This window comes from Hipposideros armiger, unplaced genomic scaffold (assembly GCF_001890085.2).
Source record: "Hipposideros armiger isolate ML-2016 unplaced genomic scaffold, ASM189008v1 scaffold_19, whole genome shotgun sequence".
Lineage (NCBI taxonomy): Eukaryota > Metazoa > Chordata > Mammalia > Chiroptera > Hipposideridae > Hipposideros > Hipposideros armiger.
The window spans coordinates 5,533,130-5,555,941 of NW_017731369.1; the positions used below are offsets into that span (position 1 = coordinate 5,533,130).

Below are 22,812 nucleotides of genomic sequence, written 5' to 3' on the forward strand. Positions count from 1 at the left end.
CACACACTCACTCTGCTTGTGAACGGGCAAGTCATATCCCCCACACCCCCGATGGGATTAATTGGCCCCCTGTTCAAATGGCAGCAGGCTCTCTCTAGCCCAGGGACTGCCTATGGGCCCCAGGCTCCCAGTCAGGGCTGCCCCCTCACCTTCATCCCAGCCCCGGCTTCCTAAATAAGAGGCTTTAAAATAGCAGCCCGCTCTGTAAATAACTCCAGGTCCAGAGAGGATGCTCTCCAGGTGGGTGGAGCATGGTCCCCAGGCACGAAGGCCCCTTGCCTGGCCTGGGCCAGGCCCCATGACAGGCCCCTTTGCCGGCTGTTTTTCTGCCTCTGGGTGGAGAGGCCAGCTCTCTGATTGATCTGGTAGGATCTGACTCAGCCGCCCATCCCTGTCCCCCAGGGTCTCCCATGACCAGCTGGCTTGCTTCAGGGAGGGCGGGAGAGTCCTACAACACCCTGGCCACATGGCAGCTGAGGGTCTGCTGGGGATGCAGTGTGGATATGGTGTGTGTGTGTGTGTGTTGGGGGCGGGGGGAGGACAGGATGCTGGTTCCACCTCTTTCTTCTCAGCAGAGTCCGTGCCCTGGCCCCCCGTTATCCCCTCCACCCTCACCAGGGTCCGTGGTGTAATCTCACGTGCTTCAGAGCGGAGGCCCTGGCCTCTTCCTCTCTCAGATTCTGCCCTGATCTGGACCCTCTGAGACCTGGGGACAGATTTGTCCGGAATGTCAGTACGGGAGCCCAGCCCCCAGGCAGCACTCCTCAATTCTGGCATCCCTACTCCTTGCCCACCAGCGTGAAGTGTTTGCAGGACCACAGATTGGGCTGGAAGCAGAGCCCCTGGTGGCAGGACATATGGCCTGCACTGTTCCCCTTGGGGATATTGTCATATCCCAGTGCTGTTGCGTTAGTTCTCCAGGACATCATTGATGACTGAAACCCGCCAACTAGCAGCTTTAGATTATATAAAAACACAGCCAGGGATTTATATCTTTTTTTCAAAACTCCCGATTCCCACCTTCCGTACTAGCAGCCGCGCACCAGCATCTCTGTCAGGTCAAACAGTATGGAAATTGTAATGAATTTTAGCACCGGCCTCGGACACAAAAGACCGCCCGGAAACCGAAAACATGGCCCAATTAAAAATGCATCGGAGGTGGAGGGGGCCTAGTTCTCTGTAAAAACGCTCTCTCAGGCTGTGGAGCTTTTGCGTATTTATTTTCTGTCTCATTGGTCTCCCGCCTGGTGACAGCCTCTCCAGGCTGAAGTCTGTGTCCAGGCACCGCAGAGCTTCATTCAAACACTGACTCTCCTCTTTCTCACTATGTTAATTTTACGTACAAAAGGGGAAAGTAAAAAAAAAAAAAAAAGTAAAGCTGTGTACTGTCTATCCCCAAAGGGTGTTTGTGAAATTTTTTGCAATTTTATATTCTGGGTGGTTTTACCAGATTGAATTTTTTTTCTTAGTTAGTTTCTGATGAGTTGATTTATTGGGCAGGCAGGAACGAAAGCTATCACACCCATGTGTTCTATCTCAGGAAAACACAGAAGAAGGTCTTCAAACCTACCATTGCTATAAATTAGTCTTCAAACTCCTGAACTTGATGATGCCAAATGGGACCAGCACCATTTTTTTTTAACACTCTTTTTTAAAAATTGTGTAGGAAATAAACTAAAAAGTGAAACTTACCATTGTAACCATGTTTAAGGGTACAACCTAGTTGCATTAAGTACATTCATTCTGTTGTGCCCCATCACCTCCGTCTAGTCCCAGAAATTTCTCATCGTCCCAAACAGAAACCTGTACCTATCACCAGCACCGTTTTTAAGATGTTCTGGAGGCAGAGACACTTCTTCCTTCGGCTTCTCGGGGCAACACATGGCACATCTCACAGGCCCGCAGAGCAGGAATCATACACAGCATTCCTGTGTCGTGGGTGAGACCCCGTGACGCTGGGGAAGAGAGAACAAAGGAGCAGAGGACCATGGTAGAAAAATCTGCACTTGGCTTGAACATGGAGAGAGAGCCATCAGGGAGAAGCAAGGGAAGAGGAGGGTTAGGAACACAGAGGAGAGATGGCTGGAGCCAAACTCATTAAAAAAAAAAAATTCTCGGTCTGGTTGGCAGCCGAAAACTGTTTTTATATTTGGGTTTTGCTCAAGGCTCTACAAATGAGCGTGGTCTGTTCCAGTTCGAGTTTATAGCTTAGTTCAGTTCGAGTCTGACTCCCTGGTTTCCTGGACGCTGAGCCCTGGGCGCCATCCAAAGGCTCCATCACTCATTCCACAGAGGTTTGTTGAGCACCTACTATGTGTGGGGGGCACTGGTCCAAGTAAAGGAGATGCAGCCCTAAACAAGACAGACCGGCCTCTGCCCCTGTGGCGTTTAGGACGGTGAAGCGATACGGGGATGGATGTGTACCGTGGTATCAGATAAATATGCATCGATGCAGTATTGCATGGTGATCAGGGCTATAGATCCGAATGAAGTCGGTAAGGGTTGGAGCAGGCGCTCAGTGGGGATTGACTAATAGATGCTGTGGTTTGAGCGAAGCCCTGAGTGGGACGAGGTGCAGGCCAATGGAGGAGCGGTCCCAGCAGAGGGAACAGGAAAACAGTCAGTGTAGAGGCCCTGCGATGGGAATGAGTTTGGGGTTTTTGTAGGAAAAAGCAGGCGGCCAGCATAGCTGCTGTGGATGAGCGGGGAGGAGGGTGAGCAGGGGGGATGTCCGAGAAGGGGGATGTCACTAGGGGCTGGAGCACATGGAATGTTGGGAGTTTATTCCAAGTGGGAAGGGGATCCATTGGGGGAGCTCTCCCTGATTCGTGGAGAGCAGACTGGAAGGAGCAGGCATGGGCATGGAATCAGAGAATACATTGAGCCCCATCAGGGTCCACTCATTCCCCTTTCAGTTGCCCTTTGATCATTCTGATTACTTCACAGAGAACCTCGGTTTGGAATTACTGTCTTTAATGCCTCTCTAGCTTGCTGTATGAGTTATCTATTGCTGTGTAAGAAAATACCCCAAACTGTTGCAGCTTAAAACAACAAATATTGATTATCGCACAGTTTCTGTAGGGCAGAAATTTGGGAGTGGGTCAGCTGAGCGGTTCTGGCCCTGATGAAGCTGTGATCAAGATGTCGCTTGGGGCTGCCATCTCATCAGAAAGTTTGACTGGGGCTAGAGGAGGCGCTGCCAAGATGGAGCCTCGCACAGCGGTTGGCTGAAGGCCTCGGGTCCTTGCTAGCTGATGACAGGAGGGCTCAGTCCTTTGCCATGTGGGTCTCTCCATAGAGCAGCTGGCTTTGCCCAGAGTGAGTGATCCAAAAGAGAGCCAGCTGTGTGCCTCTAAGTGACCTGGTCTCAGAAGCCACACACTGTCTCTTCTGCCTGTTCTGTTCGTTAGAAGCAAATCACTGAGTCTGACCCACACTCAAGGGCCCCGCCTGTTCAAGGGAGGCGTGTCAGAGCATCTGTGGACATATTTTTAAACCACCACACTTCCTGATCTCCCTGTTTAATAGAGAGAGAATAGGCCTTGGGCCCAGAGCCTTGGTCGGGAATAGTATCTGGCGAAAGTTAAATAACATTACTTAGTTTTCACGGTATGTATTTTTAGGGTTACCCTCTATTTATGTTGCTTAATACTCATTTTCCTTTTATGGTAGCCATGTACATTTTGACTTTATTTAAGCTCAAAAAAATGAGTTGATTTAAGGAAAATTATGAAGTAAGAAATACTACGAGTCAAGTTAAGATGAAGGACAAGGCAAGTGAAAATGCCACAAAGTGAGGAAGTAGAACGTGACGGCCAAGCCCAGGGCCTGTTGACAGAGTGGCTAAGTGTGTGGGCTCTGGAGCCAGGCTGCCTGGGTTCGAATCCTGGCACAGCCAACTACAGCTGTGTGACCATGAGCAAGCAGCTCATCTCTTGGGGTTACAGTTGTCCCTTTGATTGAGTGAGGCAGCAGCGTATTGCTTGGTGCAGTTGTGGAGCTCAGGTAGAGTGGAGTCTTCAAAAAAGCACTTGACATGAGGCCCAGTTCATGTTCAGGGCTTGGTAGGTGTCCCCTGCTAGGAGACAGCACTGTGTTTTCAGCCCCAGCACACTGTCTGTGGGGCTGCTCCTAACAACCTCAGTGGGTGGAGTGTATGTGGAGGGTACGGGGAGGGGGCGGTGCGTGCTAAGCTGATACAGCCCTTTCTCTCTGCTCACGCTGAGCAGTGGTAGCATTTGTTGGTGAAGGTAGGGATAACGCCTTTGTGGGTTCTTCATCTGGTCAGAAAACTGAGGTTACCCATGGGAATAAGTAACCTAAGCAGTAGTCATTCTCCACACCCAACTTCCTGCCTACCCATCCACCCATGCATCCATCCATCTTTTCTGTCCTTCCATCCATCCATCCCATGCATGCGTGTATCCACCCGGCCATCCATCTGTCCACTCACCAGCCCAGACATCCTTCCATCCTTCATCCATCCATCCATCCATCCATCCGTCCGTCTTTCCTTCTTCCATCTGTTTGTCCATCCTTTCATATATCTATCTGTCTTACCTGATTCCTTTTTTCTTTTCATTCATCCATCCATTCATCTTTTTTTTTTCCTTCTGGGCATCTATCCACCAATCCATCCATCCATTTTCCTTCCTTTCATTCTTCCATCTGCCTATTCACCTGTCAGCCTGTCTGTCCATTCATCCAACAGGCATTGGATTTTGCACTGAGGACATAACAGTGAACAAAACAGCCCCACCATCAGAGAGCCTGGTGCTGTTGTGGAGCTCACATAGAGTGGAGTCTCCTCAGCAGAGGAGGCCTGTATGTAGTGCAGGTACTGAGAGGAGGTGGTTGGTTACCCTGGTGTAGTGAGTGTCTGCTGCGTGCAGGCATTGTGTTCCATGAAGGCAAGCACATGTAAACCTCTCCCCGTGAGCCTCACAGTGGGGATGTCCACAGGACAGAAGGTGTCAAGGGGGTACGACCAGCTCTGCCTTGCAAAGGAAGCAATACTTGAGGGGGCTCTTGAGGAATGCACAGGAGTTGGCCGTGTGAGTGAAAGAGAAAGGGTGATTTGGGCGGCAGACATTGCATAGGCAAATTTGAGGAAGTCTATGAAGTTGAGTGTCCTCGAGAGTCATGGAGGCGGACCTTGGAGGTTGGGGTCAGAGTGGGGGGTGGTTCAGGCCAGCCAGGAGTCTGGATATATTCTGGCTCTGTGCTGAGCCCCTAGAGATGGAGATTCGTTCATTTACTCACTCATTCACTCACCATTTCCTGAATGTTGACTGTGTGCTGGCACAGGGCATGCAGCAGTAGACATGACAGGCAAGGCTCACATTCTGATTGGGGGCATCAAACATGAAACAGATAAGTCAAGGCTAAGAGAATGCCATGCTAGGGAGTGAGAAGAATGATCGAGAAAATATTGCAGGAGAGAGGTATTGTGGGGAGGGCTGCCTTAGGGAAGGCCAGGGAGCCTCTCTGAGGAGGTGGCAGTTAAGCAGAGGGGGAGTGGGGAGAAAGTGGCTTCCAGGGGGCGGGAACAGCATGTACAAAGGCCCTGAGGCGGGTGCATGCCTGGCCTGTGGAGGAGGCAGCAAGTATTCCAGGCTCTCAAGGGGGCCTTTCACGTGGTTCGTGGTGAAGAATAAGTGGATTACAGGGATGATATCAGGAGTCAGGGATGGGGAGGGATTTGCAAAGGATGTGGTTTGTTTTTTTTACAATGGGTGTTAGGGAGCCATTGAAGGTTGTTGAGCGGGGGAGGTTTGTAAACTCTGTTCTTAGGCAGCACTGTGCAGGATGGCCAGGAGGGGGGATGGCAAAACTCTGGGGCCAGAAGCTTCTGGGAATGCTGAATCATTGGAATTAATGCCCCTGCTTTAAGGTCAGCCAACCCTGGCTTTGAATCCCTGCCCTTCCATGGACTAGCTGTGTGACCTGGGCAAGGGATTCACTCCCTGAGCCTCAGTGTCCTCACTTGTAAAATGGGAATAATGATAGTGCCTGTCTCTGGGGTTGTCATGGAGATGCCACGAGGTGTTGTGTGTAAAAAAGACCTTGCCTACAGTATGTGCCTAGCATTTCCCAGGCCCTGTGAGAACCACGTGCATTATGGGTAGCAGGCACAGATAGAAAGGAGGGCAGATCAGTCATGTCTAATTAGGTTTTGGGAGAGGAGGGGGCTTTGAGCCCAGAAGACCAGTTAGCAGAAAGGATCTATTCAGAAGAGATGGTGCAGAGATGAGAGCCTTCTTCTGCCTCAGTTTACCCTGCTGCAAAGGACCCTGGGGACCCTTGAGCCTGGGGCCTTCAGCCCTCACTGGAGAGGAGAACACACCCAAATGAGTTACGCGGCCCCCTGCTCAGCAGCCTGTTCTGAGCTGTGCAAGGCCTGGGCATAGGACACGCCAAACAACTGTTTTGACTCACTGTTGCCAGGCTGCCAAGCGAAATTGCTTCCACACAGCTCCAGTGAGAGGGGTGGAGGGAGAGACACTGCTTTCTCTACCAAAGGTGAAGCTAACTTGCTGGGCGACAAGGAGGCGGCCTGCAGAGTGGTGGGGGAGACATCTCTGGACCAGGGACTGAGGTCCCCGCAGGCCAACAGGATGTCCAACTCGTGGCCTGCCAGCCTGGCTTCTGGGCAGCAGGGGTGTCGGAGGGGAGGCGGGTGGGCTGCGTCATGGGGCGCCTTTCCCTGCAGTCATCGGCAGGCTGGAGCCAGCTGCTCTGGCCTTGGCAGGGTGAACACAGAGCAAGTCAGCACGGCCTCCACCATGCCAAGGCCAGGAGCAGGCTCACAGCTCCTGTTCAGCTTCTGTGGGCCTGGGCCTCTGTGCCCGCCCAGCTTCTCCCAGCGCGTCTGACAGGGTAGGTCCACCCCTACCCCCATATTCTCTGACTGTGATGGCTAGTTAAAGCTAATGTCTGTCGAGCGCTTTCTATGTACCAACCACTGTGCTAAGTATTATTTATACTAAGTCATTTAACACAAATCATACCTTTTTTATAGAGAAGGGAACAGAGTCACAGAGAGGTTAAGTAACTCGCCTAAGGTCACACAGCCAGCAAGTAGTGGAACTGGGATTTGAACCCAAGAAGGCTGGCTCTGGAATCCATACTCTTAACTGCTTCATGAGACTGCCTCCCATCATCAAGAGAGGGTAAACCGCAGCCCACTGTCCCAAGTGTATAAGATGAACTTTTCTTTAAATCATAGTAAATCCAAGTGTGATTTTCTTGACCCTTTCCTCATGGTTGCAAACTGGCTGCCGCAGCTCCAAGCATCATGTTTTCACATGATAGCAGCCAAAAACAGGATGGGAAGAGAGGGGTAGGGGATCCCCTTGCTCTGTCTCTTTGGGGGAAGAATGTTTCCTAGAACATTTTAGCAAACTTGGGTCTGCTTCTCCAGGGCTGGTTCACATGCCATCTGTAACTGCAGGGGTGCTGGGAACATGTGTCTCTGACCTTGTCAGATTTTATGGGGGCAGGCTGTGCCATCCAGAAAAGAAGGGGTTAGGAATGGCTGGTGGGTGGGCAGCCCAGACGGTCTGCTCCCTCACTGATCTTCGAGCAGCCTTGTACTGTAGGGGCTGCTGTCTCAATTTTATAGATAGGAACACAGAGGCTTTTACTATAGGTGCCTTGTCTCCTTGTCTGGCCTCTTTTGATCCCATGCTGGCATCGAGTATCTGGGCTGTGTGGCTTTCCTCACTGTGTTTTAGAGCTGCCTCTCCAACTGGAGGGTCAGCCTCTGGCATGCAAGGGCAGGGCTTATGTGTCCTTTGAGTGTCCTTGTTTGACTCAGAGACAAGCATCTAAAAGGTTCTAAACCACCTTGTCCTCTATTAGAAGGGCTTGTGTTACCCGTTGACCTTTCTATTTGCAAGTGACACAAACCCAGCTTCAACTTGCTCTAGCACAAGGGGGGTTTGCTGAGTGGATGAGGGGTATGGTGGCTTCAGGAACGCTTGGATCCAGGGCTCATCCAATGAATGTCTTCAGGTTTTTCCCTTTCTCCATCCTCAGCTCTGCTTTCTTCTGTATGGGAGTCATTCTTTGACAGGTTCTCCCCATGTGCTGTCAGAGATGGCCATCAGCAGTTCCAGGGTGACATCTGGTGACACCAGAGAAGGGGAAGAGTGGTAATAGCAAATGTCACAGGGAAGATTCTGATGCATCCAGCCTGGGGCACATGCCCACCCCTCTAAAGGGAAAAGGAATATGTTGATTGACAGCCCCACTGTGGCAGGGTGGGGGTGGGGGAACAGATGCTGGTTAGATTACATGAAAAAGTTGCTTACTACAGATGAGTGGGTAGAAGGACAGAATGATGGAAAAATGAAGGATGGATAGATGATGTATAGATAGATGAGTGAATGGACTGATGGAACGATGGAAGAATGGAATGGTAGTGAGGAGATGGAGGCTGGATAGATGAATGGATATTTGGATGGATGGGTGAGTGTTTGGATGGATGAATGGATGATGGATGATGGCTGGATAGATGGAAAGATGGATGGATGAATGGTTGAGTGTGCGCATGGTTAGGCAGACAAATGGATGCTCAAATGGATGAGTAGATGGACCAATAGTTGGATGCAAGGGTGGAACAGAGGGGTAGCTGGCTGGATGTAGCCCCTCTTCCTGCCTTCCTTAGGGGCTTTCTGGGCGGAGCTACCTGTGGGAGCAGTGCAATATCTAATCTGGGTCTTCCTCTCAGGCAGCTACTTACCTAGACCCCAGAGCCTATCTAAAAACTTCACAGTTTTGGGCCGGCCGAGTGGCGCGATGGTTAAGAGCTGGCTTGGGACGCCAGAAGGCTCCGGTTTGGATCCCACATATGAGGGCCCATGACACTGCCCTCTACAGCTAAGATGCTGAACAACAGCTCAACCTGGAGCTGGGCTGCCGTGAGTCGCCGGCAATGGTGTGGGCTGCAGCCCCTGCTGCAGTGGGTTGCCATGGGCTACCGTGTGTGGCCAGCAGCCAGTGTGAGCGGCCAGCAGCCGCAGTGAGCGGCCGTCCAGAAGCCGGCAACTGATCTGCCTCGCCCGGGAAGAGCGCAATGATGGTGCCAACTTGGGCCAGTGAAGCAACATCCTCCACAACTAGACTGCACAACAAAAGGACAGCAACTTGTCTGTTCCCCTTCCCCCAGTTCCCCAGTGCTGTTCCTGTCCCCCAATTCCCCAATTAAAAAAAAATAATAATAAAAATAAAATGTAAAAAACCTCACAGTTTCACATCTGTGTCAGGGTAGTAGTTTGTGCTTCTTCCTCTTGTGAGTGCCTCTTAGAACACTTACTTTACTGTTTCCCCAGCACAAAAACGATGCCTGGTTATCCTAGAAAACTTAGAAGATACAGAAAAACTTGTAAAAACACATGGAGAGCCATCCTGGTGCTGGGTCTCCTGATAGTGATGCTGACCACTGGTGGGTGTTACTCTGTGGCCCTTCTCTGACAGCTACAAGTGCCGTGCTTGGTGGCCCCTCTGCCCCTGGCTCAGGAAGTGCCAGGCTTATAGGGCCTGGGCCCAGCCAGACTCACTTCCCCACAGTTGAGGGGTGGGAGACAAGAAAGCAGCAAGTCTTTTTGTCAGGCAGACCAGAACCAAGCATCAGCCTTTGGTGTGAGGTGTGATCAAAAGATATGGTGAATGTTTCAATAAAAAAATAAAAAATTATAGTAAAAGACACATTGCCATTAATCCCCCTCAAAATACTCCCCCTCACCTTTAACACACTTATCCCATCGTTCTTGCCACTTTTTGAAGCCGTTCTGGAAGTTCTCTTCCGTGAGTGTCTTTAGTTGCGCTGTTGTGGCTGCCTCAATGTCCTGAGTCGATGCAAACGTTTACCTTTCATGGTCATTTTGACTTCAGGGAAGAGCCAGAAGTCGCACAGTGCCAGATCCAGTGAATAAGGTGGATGAGGACACACCATAATGTTTTTAGTTGACAGAAATTGCCGTACCAGAAGTGATGTGTGACTTGGAGCCTTTCCGTTGTTATCAAAACATACAGTGAATGCTGCTGCCCAGTGCCATCCAACAGAAAGGCAGGGATCTTCAATACGGGAAGTGGCGCTTTGAACCTTAGTAACAGTGTGTGACAAGTTTCTCTATGCAGCCAGTTGGGTGTGAGCTATGATTGAGAGAAAGTGTGTTTTAAAGTGTGCCGTAAATCATCCGTCATCACGACAAGCTCCATGTCATACATCACGTCTGGTATATGGCAATTTCTGTCAAATAAAAACATTACGGTGTGTCCTCATCCACCTTAGTCACTGGATCTGGCGCTGTGGGACTTCCGGCTCTTCTCCAAAGTCAAAATGATTCAGGACATGGAGGCAGCCACAACAGCACAGCCAAAGACACTCACGAAAGAGGACTTCCAGAACTGCTTCAGAAAGTGGCAAGAACGATGGGATAAATGTGTTTGAAGCGAGGGCAAGTATTTTAAGGGGGATTAATGGCAATGTGTCTTTTACCGTAACCAGTTTTTAAAATGTAAACACTCACTGTACTTTTTTAATCACACCTCGTACATCCCTTAGGAGGTACACGTTTGTTGCCACACGGCTGCACCAAGCCAAGTGTTTTTACAACTTCTTCCTTGGGAGCTGCCTTCTGAACCCAAAAGAATGAGCAAACCCCAAAGAGAAGCCCTGGCCAGAGCCGCTTTCTGGGGGCACAGAAAAGGCCAGCCCTCATGTCTGAATGTAAACATTCTGCCCATCTGAGCACCAGTCTTCTTCTCCCCTCTGGCCTCAAGCATGGTGCAGGAAGGATCAAACTATCCTCAGATGGCAGGTGGATGGGGGCTCAGGGTGTGGACAGGCTCTGAGTGTCTGGAGCAAAGTGGGACAGAACTGCTCCCACTCAGGATGTGGGAGTGAAAGCAAATGACAGATCCTCAGGCCTGTCGGCTGCCAAGAAGGCCCTAAAGGTGGCCCAGCTGAGTTTCTGTGTCACTTGGTGTGCCTCCCAAGGCTCAGGGGTGGGAAGGATCCTGCTGAAACCACAGCCTTCTGCCCTCTGATACGACACCGCACCTGCCTTTCTGCCTACCTCCTTTTCATTGAGCATGTCACCTCCTCCTGAAGGCCTCCCTGACTACTCCCACTGAAGACAGCTTCTGTCCACCCTGGTCGCATCTGCAGGATCTCAACCCTGTGTTTGTGTCCTTTCTGATGTTTGAATAAATGGATGAATGAATGGCTCCAGGGCATGACACACATGGCTGGGCTTCTGGGTGTGTGGCCATTGGTCAGAGAGGGTGGTCAGTAGGCAGGGGCTGGGAGACCTGCACTCTGGTCCCAGGGGTGCCTTGGGGCTGCTGGCTCTGGATGGGTCCCCTACCCAGGCCTTATTCTTACCAGTGAAATGCATGGGGAAGTATAATCCCAGCCTGCTCACCCCAAAAATCCACGTGGTCACCTTCCTCCATACTTGTAAAGGGAGATGTCTGCCAAACCACATTTATCAGCCAATCATTAGTTCATTTCCTCACTTTTTATTAATCACTTAACTCACCAGCCAGAGCTTCGGATGGGGACGAAAAGCCCCAGGAAGGCACTGTGTTGACAGAATTGGCACCCCAAACAAACGGGGAGCTGGAGCCTGGGTGGGGCCCCCAGTGGAAGCTGCAGGGTGTTCAGGCTATTAGAATATGTATTTATTGGGTTGTGGGGAAAGTCATGACACATTTTTGCAACGAAAAAGAAAAAATACGTCATGACTTTTCCGACAACCCAATAGAATGGCTTCAGGGGCCCCGTTTGTCTCATTGGAGTGGGAACTGCTCTGACAGCTGTGTGTGCACACATACGTGTCTCTGTTTGCATGTGTGTGTTCCTGTGCGCACGTGTCTATGTGCACACGTGCACATGTATGGTCTGAATGCAGTATGTTGTGTGGTACATGTGTATGATGTGTGAAATCTGTGTGCCTGTGTGGTATGTGTGAGTATATGATGTGTGTCTGTGCAGAGCCTGTGTGCATAGTGTGTGTTCTTGCATGTGCAGTATGTGCATGCGGGGGGGCGTGATGTGCCTCTTGGGTGCACCTGGTGTATGCATGTGTGTGTGCATACGTGTGTGCTATGTGTGTCTGCATGTGGTGCATATGGGGGTGTATGCATGAGTGGGGGCAGCAGGAACAGACAGACTGACGGGGAGTTTCTCTGGATGATTAATGGCCTTTGGAAGGAGGCGCCACGTCCATCAGACACTCCTGGCAGGTTCTGAGCTTGGCACCCTGCCCGCCTTCTGGCTGGACCAGCCCAGGTGAAGGCTGTGTTCCCAGCCTGGGTGGCCCAAGGCTGGAAGGCTGGGCCCCGGAGGTGACAGAGAGCCCTCTTCAGAGCTGCCTTGTCCTCCATACACACATAGCACAGCAGCCTAGAATGTAGGCCCTCAACCACCTCCTAACCATACCTTGTAATAAATGCAGAGTCCAGGGCCTCCCCCCAGGGACTCTAGTTTGGTAGGACCAGACCAGAGCCCAGGAGTCTGCATAGTTAGCAAGGATCACAGGGGTCTGATTCTGGAGGGTTTCAGACCACACCTAGGAAAGCCCACCTAGTGCTATAAGGAGCTTTGGCAAAGGCTGGGAAGGTATCCTCCCTTCCCACCTCCGAGATTTGCCCCTTGGGCATCCATTCTCTCTGTCTCTCATTTGCTGTGTGACCTTAGGCCAGTCACTTTACCTCTCTAGGCCACGTCCTCATTTTTTATAATAATCCTGTCTGTTATTAGCTTTGGGGCCTTTCTGGGCCTCACCTTCTTCATCTGTGCGATGGGATTAATACCAGCACCAGTCTCCTTAGGTTCCCGGGTTCTTGGAAGGAGTGAATGAGCCATCCTTTGGGCACCTAAGTCACCGACACCGCTGTTCTGTGCCCTGGAGATGGGATGTGTGGTTAGATGGGGCAGTGGCGCTCATAGTGGTTGGTCAGGGAGGTGAGCATCATTCCAGATCCTAATAATAGTAGCTGAGCTCAGCTGAGCCCACTACAACCTGTGGGCCCGGTCCTCATTATTCCCAATTTATAGACAAGAAAACCAAGGCTCAGAGAAGTCACATGACTCGCCCTAGGTCACTGGGCACCCGAGGGCAGGGTCCCAAAGCTGGTGGCCTCACTGTGCCCTTGGCGCTCGGGGGAGATGGGTGAGGTCGAGGCTGCCAGGCCACGCCCCCTCCCTCTCCCCCTCCCCAGTAGCCCAGGGAACCAAGCAGCAGGGAAGGCGGGGCTGAGGGGTTGGGAGGTGCTAGAGCCGCAGCCGCCAGCAAATCCAGCCCAGCTGGGGGATTAGTCCGCATCTGGGTTGGTTTACACCAGAGAAACAAAGGCGGCTGCCGGCGCCTTTATCCGGGGGAGAGCGGGCAGGAGGTGGGGGTACTCTCCTTGGCCCTGTCCAGGACCTGGATGGCAGGCAGGAGAGGAATCTGGGCCCTGATCCTCCAACTGGCTCCCCTACTCCCCGACCGCAGGAAGGTGACCTCACATCTCTGGACGTAGGACTGGGTGCTCCTGGGGTGGGGTGAGGTAGAGGGGATAGGCTGGGGGCGTGATGTCCCTCGTGGCGGGGGCAGGAAACCCTAGGAGCTCCAGGCTTCCCGCAATTACACTTCCCAGGCAGACGGCCCAGCCAACAGTGGGGAGCCCACGTGGTCAGCGTGCCCTACCCCCTCAGGCCCCGGCCCCTGCCCCAAACGTAGCACTAGGTCTCCTCTCAATTACTGAAAGGAAACAGCCAATAAAACTGAATCAGAGCAAGCCTCGCACCCCCACCCACTGGTGGGGTTCTGTCCTCCCCCGGTAGGGAGGTGTTGGTTGGGGGACGGGGGCTGGGTGATTCTGACCCCCACCTCCCTCACAAGAGGCTTCTGATCTCTCCTCCCTAGACCACTGAGGGTGGGGAGACGTTCCGGCCCCTCCCCCAGGCCGCCCCGGGAAGCTCGGCAGCGGGTGCCGGGCGGGCGGAGGCGGCAGCGAGTGCGCGGCTCGCCGGAGCCAGGAGCTGACCTTATTAGCCGAGGGCAGCTGTTCGCGGTGCACATCTGGCAGCGGGCTGCGGCCGTGCCCCGCCCCCCGCCCGGCCTGCGTTACCTTCCAGGAATGCTGGCAGCGCCTCGCGCATCTGGAGCGCGTTTCTGGGGGCAGCCGGCGCCCCCTCCGGCGCCCCCTCCGGCGCCTGGCCCGGGCTGGAGGGGGGCGCCCCGCCCGGATTTCCTGGCTCCTCCCTCTGGCTGCCGGCGGCGGCTCCCGGGCAGCCCCAAGGCTGGACCACGGGACCGGAAAGGGCAGCAGGACTTGGCTTTCTTCCCATGGGACTGGGGACTCCAGGGACCAGCTGCTTGGCCCGCATTGCAGATAGTGGGAAACTGAGGCCTGGAGGAGGTTAGCACCTTGTCCAGGGTCTTGCAGCTTCCCCTGTGGGGTGGGCAGTTGAGCAGCTGATATTGATTTCAAGGTTAAAATCACAAAGGTCTGAGCCTGATAAAGCCACAGAGGTTCATTCCACACTCCTAGGTGGCGTCCTGGCTGGGTCTTCACCTCTGGCCAGCAGGCCCAGAAGCTGGGGGGCCTGGGGGACACAGAAACGAAAAGCAGAGCAACACGGTGTGGATTGTCTAGTGCTGTAGACAATCCAAGCTGTGTAAGGCACTCTGGAGTCTGGCTGGTTCCCAGCCCAGCCCCATCACTGCCGAGCTGTGTGACCTGGCCATGTGACTTAACCTCTCTGTGCCTCATCCTCATTTGTAAAATGGGCTGGTCGAAGTACCTGCTTCAAGGAGCGTGATGCCATAGGTGACATCAGTGGCTCAGGGCCTGAGAACAGGGAGGGATGGGTTTCAGTATGCCTGGGAGAAAGCAAGGGCTTCCCTGAGGGGATGAGGAGGACTGAGTAAGCACTAGTCAGATGTAGAAAAGAGGGAAGCGTGTTTTGGAGAGAGAATTGCAGGTGCATGGGCCTGGGCGTGATGGAGCTTGGGTCTGCAGTAGAGGTGGGAGGGGATAGGTTGGAGCCAACATAAATGCCCGCTCTTGGGTGCCAACACGCAGCTTCTCTTGGACTTTGTGGTCGGGCCATGGGGAGCCCTTGAAAGTTCAATTAGCAGGAGAGTGGCATGTGAGAGCAGCAGTTCTCTCTCCAGCTTTGGGTGGAATGTCCCAGGGACTGTGAGGGAACAACTGCTGCCTGTAAGGCCTCAGAACTGTGCCCTTCCTGCTCCCACCGCTGCGATCTCTGCCTGACTGCTCCTGCCACCCCTTCCTCAAGTGCCACACGGTGTGCTTGTCACCTCGATCTCACACACGAGCAGACTTCAGTTTAAAGCTAGTATCCCGTGGAGGGGATGAGGCAGACTTCCTGAAAGAAGAGTGAAAGTGGGTCACGGGCAGAGGGGACAGATCAGGATGCCTGGTGGAGGGAACAGCATGGGCAAAGGCTCGGAGGAGGGCATGAGCACGGCACACACTTTGGGCAGCCTGTCCAGATGACTGGAAGGCTGGGCTGGGACCAGACTAGGAGCTGACAGCTTTGAATGCATGCTTGGGGGTTCACCTCATCTGGAAGAGATTGGGGTGGGGGGGTGAGTGAATGAAAGCTCCATGAGGCAAGACAAGATCTGTCTGCTGCTCCAACTCCGGTGCCTGGAACGTCCCAGGAGCTCCCTAATAATGAGTTGAATGAATAAATAAAGGGTGCTGTGGGAGGAAGGCCAAGGGCTTGACCACAGGCGAGGGCAATGGGAAATAATGGACGGTAGGGCGCTGAGACCCAGGGTCCTGGCGTGGGCCACCCAGCCAAAGGTGCTGTCAGACCCAAGACAGGAGGGAGTGTTGGCTGTGAGAGAAGGAGGACCCCTGGGTGGTGGCGTCCCGCCAAGGACACTTTTCTCTGCCCAGATTCCCTGTCAGATCCAACTGGAAGGGCCTGGGGGCCCAACCCTGGCCTGGCGCCATAGGGCACCCGCGGGGCCACCCTCCAGCCCAGCCACCCGCCAGCCTGCCCTGACCTCCCCCAGACACTGCGTCTCGCCTGCCAGCATCTGCTGCCTGCTTCCTCCCTCCCCCGGCGCTTGTTTGTTTTTCTTCTAGAACCATCACCTCCCACGGAGGCAGTCATCCAAGAAGGTGGTGTTCTGGAGACATCCCTCTGCCCTCTGCAGCCCCATCATGCCCCGCAGCCCTGGAGGGTATGGCGTGGGAGGCTGGGGCCCTGGCGGGCGGGCAGCGTCCGCAGGCAGCCAGGATTTCGTCAGCTGTTGGCTCCTGGTTCTGCTGGTGGAATCTGGAGCAGGCGTGAGAGCAGCCCTTGCCTCAGCGTCCTGGGAAGGGGCTCTGGAAGTCTCTTTGCTTGTCTTGGCCCCTCTCCCTGCTCCCTTTCTCCCTGCTCTGAGGAGTCAGGCAGGATTTGGGTCGGAGCCCCGGCATGGGACATGGGAGGGCTTCAGGCCCTGCCGGTCGGGCTGTCTCCCTGGTGCCCCAGGACCCTGGGCCTCATGGAGGCCACCCTGGGTTCAGGCCTGGTCAGGGCAGGGGCATTTGCAGAGTGCTGATGCTGTTCCTCCCCCCCCTCCCCCATCCTTTCCCTTCCCATTTTTTACTTTTTTACTTTCATTTAGTCAGTGCATCCAACAGACATCTAATGACCTCCTGTGTTCCTGGCTAGTGAGACTCACCCTGCAGAGCAGAGCCCCACACTGGGGAAGGCAGTGGCCTTTCTGTCAATGTGGAGGGGACCATTGGAGGGCAGCAAGAAGGGGTCCATGACGAGAGCTGGGTTTGCAACAGACCACCGTGACTCATGCGGAGAAAGGAGGCAAGGTGGCTCTTTTCAAGGGACAGGGGCCGATGCATATTGAGCTGGGCAAGGGACGTGAGCAAGGCAGGCGGAAATGCTCTCCTGGACAAGGGGGTGCTGCAGGCGTGGAAAGAAGGTGATGCTGCAAGGGCCACGAGAAGGGACGTGGACGTACCGCTGACATGCTGCTCTGAGAATTCCCCCTCTCTCCCCTTGAGCCTCCCCCTAAAGCTGGGGCTCAGAGCCTCTTAGCAGCCACTGTCCCTTCAATGCCAGATAGCTTGTCATTGAATCCTGGCTGCAGGTTTCCATGGAGGCCATGGTGGCTGTGCAGGAGAGGGAGCTAAGGCCAAGAGAGGTGGGAGGCACAGACCTGGGACGGCTCCTTCTGGGTAACTGTCCCCCTCCGGACAGGGTTGGGGGATCACCCAGGTTCTGTGATGTTGCCATTTTTTTGTGCATAACAGAAATCTCTCTCCACGGTGGGCACCCCGGGACTGGATCCTGAAATCCCACACTGGAACCCCGAGGATCTCAAACTGAGGTGCCTTCAGGCTGGCAGGGGTTGTGTTCAAGAATCGTCGCGCTAGACTCTGTTCCAAGGGGTTGCAGGGCGGACACCCCAGCCCATCCGGACAGTGATGAGACCTGTCAGTTGGGAAGGGGCCCTGGGAGCCCTGGAGGACTGAAAATGTTCCATGTCTCTATCTGCTGGTTACAGAATCCGTCCATATGTACCTAAGTACCGGCCAGACACTGAACTGTGTGCGCGGAGCTGTTTGTAAAAGCCTGCGGCCCAGTGGGAAACACTTTTCTGAGGGCCTGCAACATTAGGCCTGCAGCTCCACCGGTTAGCTGCATGGCTGTGTGCAAGGCACTGAAACTCCCTGAGCCTTAGCTCCCTCGTCTGGAAAGTTGGGACCATTGGTGCCAACTTCAAAGGGTTCTTGTGAAGATGAAATACTAGCACAAGTGCAGCGCTCAGCCGTTGTCACTGTTTTAATCAAACGTTGCGTGTGCCATGGTGTTTTCTGTGTGGCCCACAGTCATTAGCCCAGCCCGTCGCTTCCCCATTGGGAATTTCACGCCCTTCCTGTTGGTGCCAGGCTGGGCTGTTCTCCATCCACAGAAGGCAGATGAAATATTCCAACCCTACTTTTGACCGCCCGGGCTCACTTTTGAAAAATGGCCTTATTAATCCAAAGCTGCCCCTTGAGGTCCTGAGGTCCAGCCTGGCATACATGAGGAAGTGGGCTCCCATCTTCCCGGGTTCCTATAAGAAGCCTTTCTCCCTGCTTTGGAGACAGGCAGACCTGGGTTTGAACGTGTCTCTGATACTTTCTGGCTATGTACCCCATGGCCTCCCCTCGCTGAAGCTTGGTCTTGACATGAGTAAAACGGGGCTAGGGATTTCCACTGGAAAAGACAGTGCTGAGGATTCAGTGCAGCAGCCCCAGCCCAGCAGCTAGTGCTTAGCAGATGCCCACTTGGGTTGTGTTCCCTTGTGCTGCCTCCTGGGCGCTTCTTGTCCGTGCTTGGGGCCAAACTGTGTACACCTCTTCTCAACTCCACCTCGAGTGACCTCACGTTGGTAGCTCAAAATCAGCTGTGAGTGGGAATTGACACCAAGGAAATTGGCAGAGGCTACAGATCAGAGTTGTTTTGTTTTTGCTTTTTCAGAAAGCTGGTTGTTAAACATTTACCACACCCCCCTGGGGAGGGGGTATCTGTGAGTCTCTGAAAGAACTGTGTCTTTGACCCAGTGCACCTCCCCCTCCCTGTGCCTTGATTTAGGAATATGTCACACAGCTAATAAGCAACAGAGAAAGATTCAGGCTCAGGTCCGCAGGAACCCAGAACTCTTTGCTTTAAGCCCTCTGCCCTGCAGAGATGGTCAGGGAGGGCTTCCTGGAGGTGGTGGGACACCAACCAGGCTTCCAAGGGTTCTCTCCTCCACCTCTATGCCCCACCCTTTCTTTAGGACTGAGGATGGGCCAGACACCCGTTAGGGCATCTTCCCCAAGCTCCCACTGGCCCAGAACGGAACCTCTCTAAACCTCAACGTCCTCATCTATAAAGTGGGGACATTTGTGGTGGCTGCCGGGGAGGGAGCCAGTCCCTCAAAGGCAGCTGATCTCTCCAGTTGCTGTCTGCACCCGCCTGTCAGCCAGATCTCCTTCCACTCCCTGCCACCCCCACTCTGGCCAGCATGGTTTGTCACTGTCATGGTGTTGCTGTGCTGCCCTACAGCCCACATTCTCAGAGCTGCATGTGTCTTTAGTGCCTACGTGTCTTCCAGGAAGACTTCAGTGCCTTCTTCACATGCCCCAATGTCCTCCTGCCACCTCCCCTGAAGCCCTTTCTGCCCCTCTCCTGCCTCCAGCACCCTGCAGCCCTCAGAGGTTCCCCCTGCTGGATGCTTCTCTCTGCACACAGGCATTTGGCCAAGTGCGTGTCCCACTGCTGGCGGGACCCCATAGGAACCGTCAGAAGGAACTGGCGGCCTGGGTAGTCAGGCCTTCCACAGTGGTGCCCTGCGCACGTCGGCTATGTGGACACCAGTGGCCACTGGGGTTGGGTGGATTCAAGGTGTGGGAGTGGGTGGGGCCTGAGGATGAGCACTGAGCTGCTCCGAGGCCCCTAGGGCGAGCAGGGACCAGGGCTGGACGTGATCCTGGTCCACGCCTGCTCCGGGACAAGGTCACCGCCATCTGGGGACCCCATGTCATCCTCTCTGCAGTGAAGGTGATAGCAGGCGGAACTCAGCACCTCTGCCTGAGTGGTGAACGCGCCTTTTAAGCTCGTCAGGTGCCCTGTGGGGCGGGCCCTGTGCCAGCTTCTGTGTACACGTCTTATTTTAAGCCCACAGCAACCTAGTGAGGAGGGTGCTATCACTGGCATCTTACAGATGGGAAAACTGACGCTTAAAGAGGCCAGAAGCGGCCTGCCAGGTGTGAAGGGCAGTTGGGGCCTGTGGCAGTGGGATGTCCAGCTGGGGACGAGACCTGTGCCCGCAGCCCATGCTGGGTGGCTGGGGTGAGGGCGAGAGGTTGAGGGGTGGGAGATCTCGGACAGCGTCCCCGCCCTGGCGGCTCCTTAGGGAAACCCGGATGCCAGCAATATCTGGGGGTCCTGTTTTGACTGGTCTGGGGTAAGGCCTGGACGTGTTTGTAAAGTTCCCCCGGTGAATCTAATGGGTAGCCAGTGAGGGGACACACAAATGGATCCGTTTCCCGTGGTTGCAAATGAATGTAAAGCTAGTGGTTGAAAACAGCACACATTATATTAATAGCAATTTGTCTGGATAATACCTGAAGAGTAATATCCGGAGGCGAGAAGCCCAAAAGCAGTCTCCCTGGGCCCACGTCAGGGTGTCGGCCGGGCTGGTTCCTTCTGGGGGCTGCAGAGGAGAACCTGTTCATTTCCTTTACTGGCTTCTAGAGGCTGCCCCACGGGAGCGACATTGAGTACACGGGGGATTATACCAAACCGGGTGCATATCCCTTTGACCTAAAAGTTTTGCCGCCAGCGCTGTGTCCCCTGTTGTCACCTTCACCCCAGAGGGACCCTCCGGGGGTGGACACAGTGTCCCAGAGCAGCCTGACACGTGTGAAGGTGGGGGTACGCAGATGCCCGCTGTGGCATTGTGCAAATGGCAGGACTCCAGGCCACTCAGTGTCCTGCTGGAAAGCAGGGCTGTGAAATTCCCCGAGGGAGACTTGCCCTGGCCCCTGTGCCGCAGGCGGGGCTGGGAGGGGAGGGCCCAGCGATATGTCTATGGGAAACAAGGCACAGATCCGTGTGTCTGATGTGTTGTGGTTTGTGTGTGTGTGTGTGTGTGTGTGTGTGTGTGTGTTTTTAAATAGTTTCCTCACACTAATTTTTTTTTAATTTTATTGGGGAACAGTGTGTTTTTCCAAGACCCATCAGCTCCAAGTCAAGTAGTTGTTTCAATCTAGTTGTGGAGGGCGCACCTCAGTGGCCCATGTGGGGATCGAACTGGCAACCTTGGTGTTATGAGCACTGCGCTCTAACCACCTGGGCTAAGCGGCCACCCTAGCGTCACAGCTCAGTGCATGGACTTGGAGAACACAGTCTTGGTTCAGATGTCTGGCTCTGCCACTGAGCAGAGTGGCTTGAGCCATCAGTGAACCTTCCGGGGCCAGTTTCCTCCCGAAAAGATGGACACAATAGGTAGTTCCCTTGTGAGGTATTGGTGAGGAATTCTCCAATACCAGTGTTTGCTCGGCATGTTCACGCTCACCTGATACTTATACCGGTGTGCACTTCATAATTTTATTTAATGCAGATGTCCTTTTTCGTAAGTACATTTATTTTTAAAAGAAGCGTCACATCACAGCCGTGGTAGGAGACACTGGCCAGTAGTGAGTGACCCAGCCCCCTCCCTGATATTATTGTTGGTGTCGATGGAGAACCAGCTCCTAACCGACAATGATAAAAATCTCCCCTGTTGTTGGCCCCTTTGCTTTGATGTACTGAGATAAAGTTACACGCCTTATTCTTGATTTGAAAGCAGTTAAGTTAAATTTTTTAAATAGTCCTCAGCACTCCCTCCCACTGCCAATTAATTTAGTATTTTTCTATGCATATGTACCAGGATTGTTACAGATCAGGGGCTTTTAATAGAAAGCAGTTTCCTTAGCTGGCTGGAAGGAGGAAGTGGGGCTTGGGGGTGCTGCCTTGGGGTCTGGTCTGCCTTGTCCAGTCTGGCAGTTCCAAGAGATGGACTCTAGGTGGCGCCCAAACCCTAAACCTGCAGTTTCCCATTCCTCATTAGGGGGACAACGGTGTGCATGTGTGTGTGTGTGTGTGGGGGGGGTCTGTGAGTGTATGGATATCTGTGGGTGTGTGTGAGTTGCGGGGAAACTGTGTGTCTCTGGGTGTGTTGTCAGTAGTGGGTATGTGAGTGTGTGTGTATCTATGTGTGGCTGTGAGCTTTGGGGAACCTGGAACCCCACATCCTCACTGGAAGCATGGTTGACGTGGACCCCCTGCAGGATGCTCTGGCCACAGGGACTCTGCACCCCACCCCACCCCGCCTCTGCCTCGCCCATCCTCAGATGTGATTAGCAGATGTACAGGGCCAGGCTGTGATTTATGTTCCCAGTCGCCTAATTATTCCCAGCTCTGGAGGAGGAGAATCAAATGCTTTACAGGGCCAGGAGTCTGAAATCCTGGCAGGGGCTCTGGGGCGCCAGGCCCACCCCACCCCCACCCTCAAAAGGCCCCAGGTCTCTGAGGCCTGGAGAGGGGGCCAGGCAGCCAAGGGTACTGCACCTGGAAGTGATAAAAAGGAGGGGCGCTCGCTGGGGAGCAGACCTGGATGGGGGACGTCTGTCACTTCCTATGAGCACTGAAGGGGTCAGGGGCTGAGAGGCGCATGGGGTCAGCTCCTCCCGCAAGGAGTAATGGCTGGTGCGTCCCCCACACTCAGCCCAAGTCAGCTTTGTAGGGGGACCAGATTGGGTCACCCTCTGCCTAGGTCCCTGAGGTGGCTTCCGCAATGCTCTTAGAAGGAAATTCCAAATCCTCAGGGCTCAAGGGGTGTCTCCTTCCTGTCTGATTTCATCTTGTGCACCTCCCCCCCATCCTCCACATGCCCCCTAGCACCCCTGGCTTCTTCCCACTTCTCAGACACTAAGTCAGTGCCCATCTCAGCTCTTATCCCGTCAGTTCCCGCTGTCTGGAACGCTGTTCTCTGTTTTCCCTGGGCTGATGCTCTTCCTGCACGCGGTCTCCAAGGCCTTTCTGGACCGTCTGTTCTTTGGCACGCATCTCTGACCACAGGTATCCTCTGCTCCATGCAGGCAGGGTCTATGTCCGCCTGTTCATGCTGTTCCCCCGGTGCCTAGAAATGCGCCTGGTAGATAGGGAGAGCTCAGTAAATATTTGTGGTTTGGATGGAGGGACAGACAGACAGCAGATGGTAAGCCTGCAGCTGTGCCAAGAGGCCGAGGCTCAGG

At 53.8% G+C, this 22,812-nt stretch overlaps 1 protein-coding gene and 1 long non-coding RNA gene across 7 annotated transcripts in view; one reads left to right on the forward strand and one right to left on the reverse strand.

Moving 5' to 3' along the window:
* Positions 1 to 22,812, forward strand: part of GSE1 (Gse1 coiled-coil protein) — a 439,129-nt gene that overhangs the window by 42,933 nt on the left and 373,384 nt on the right. The window lies entirely within an intron of this gene.
* Positions 8,076 to 14,271, reverse strand: LOC109378685 (uncharacterized). 2 transcript variants are annotated; one of them, XR_002123047.1, is made up of 3 exons: positions 14,128 to 14,271; positions 12,797 to 12,917; positions 8,076 to 8,128 (listed from the first exon to the last, which is right to left on the reverse strand). It is a non-coding gene; the product is annotated as an uncharacterized LOC109378685 (long non-coding RNA). The 2 variants fall into 2 exon arrangements; XR_002123046.1 differs by having other exon boundaries at positions 14,044 to 14,271.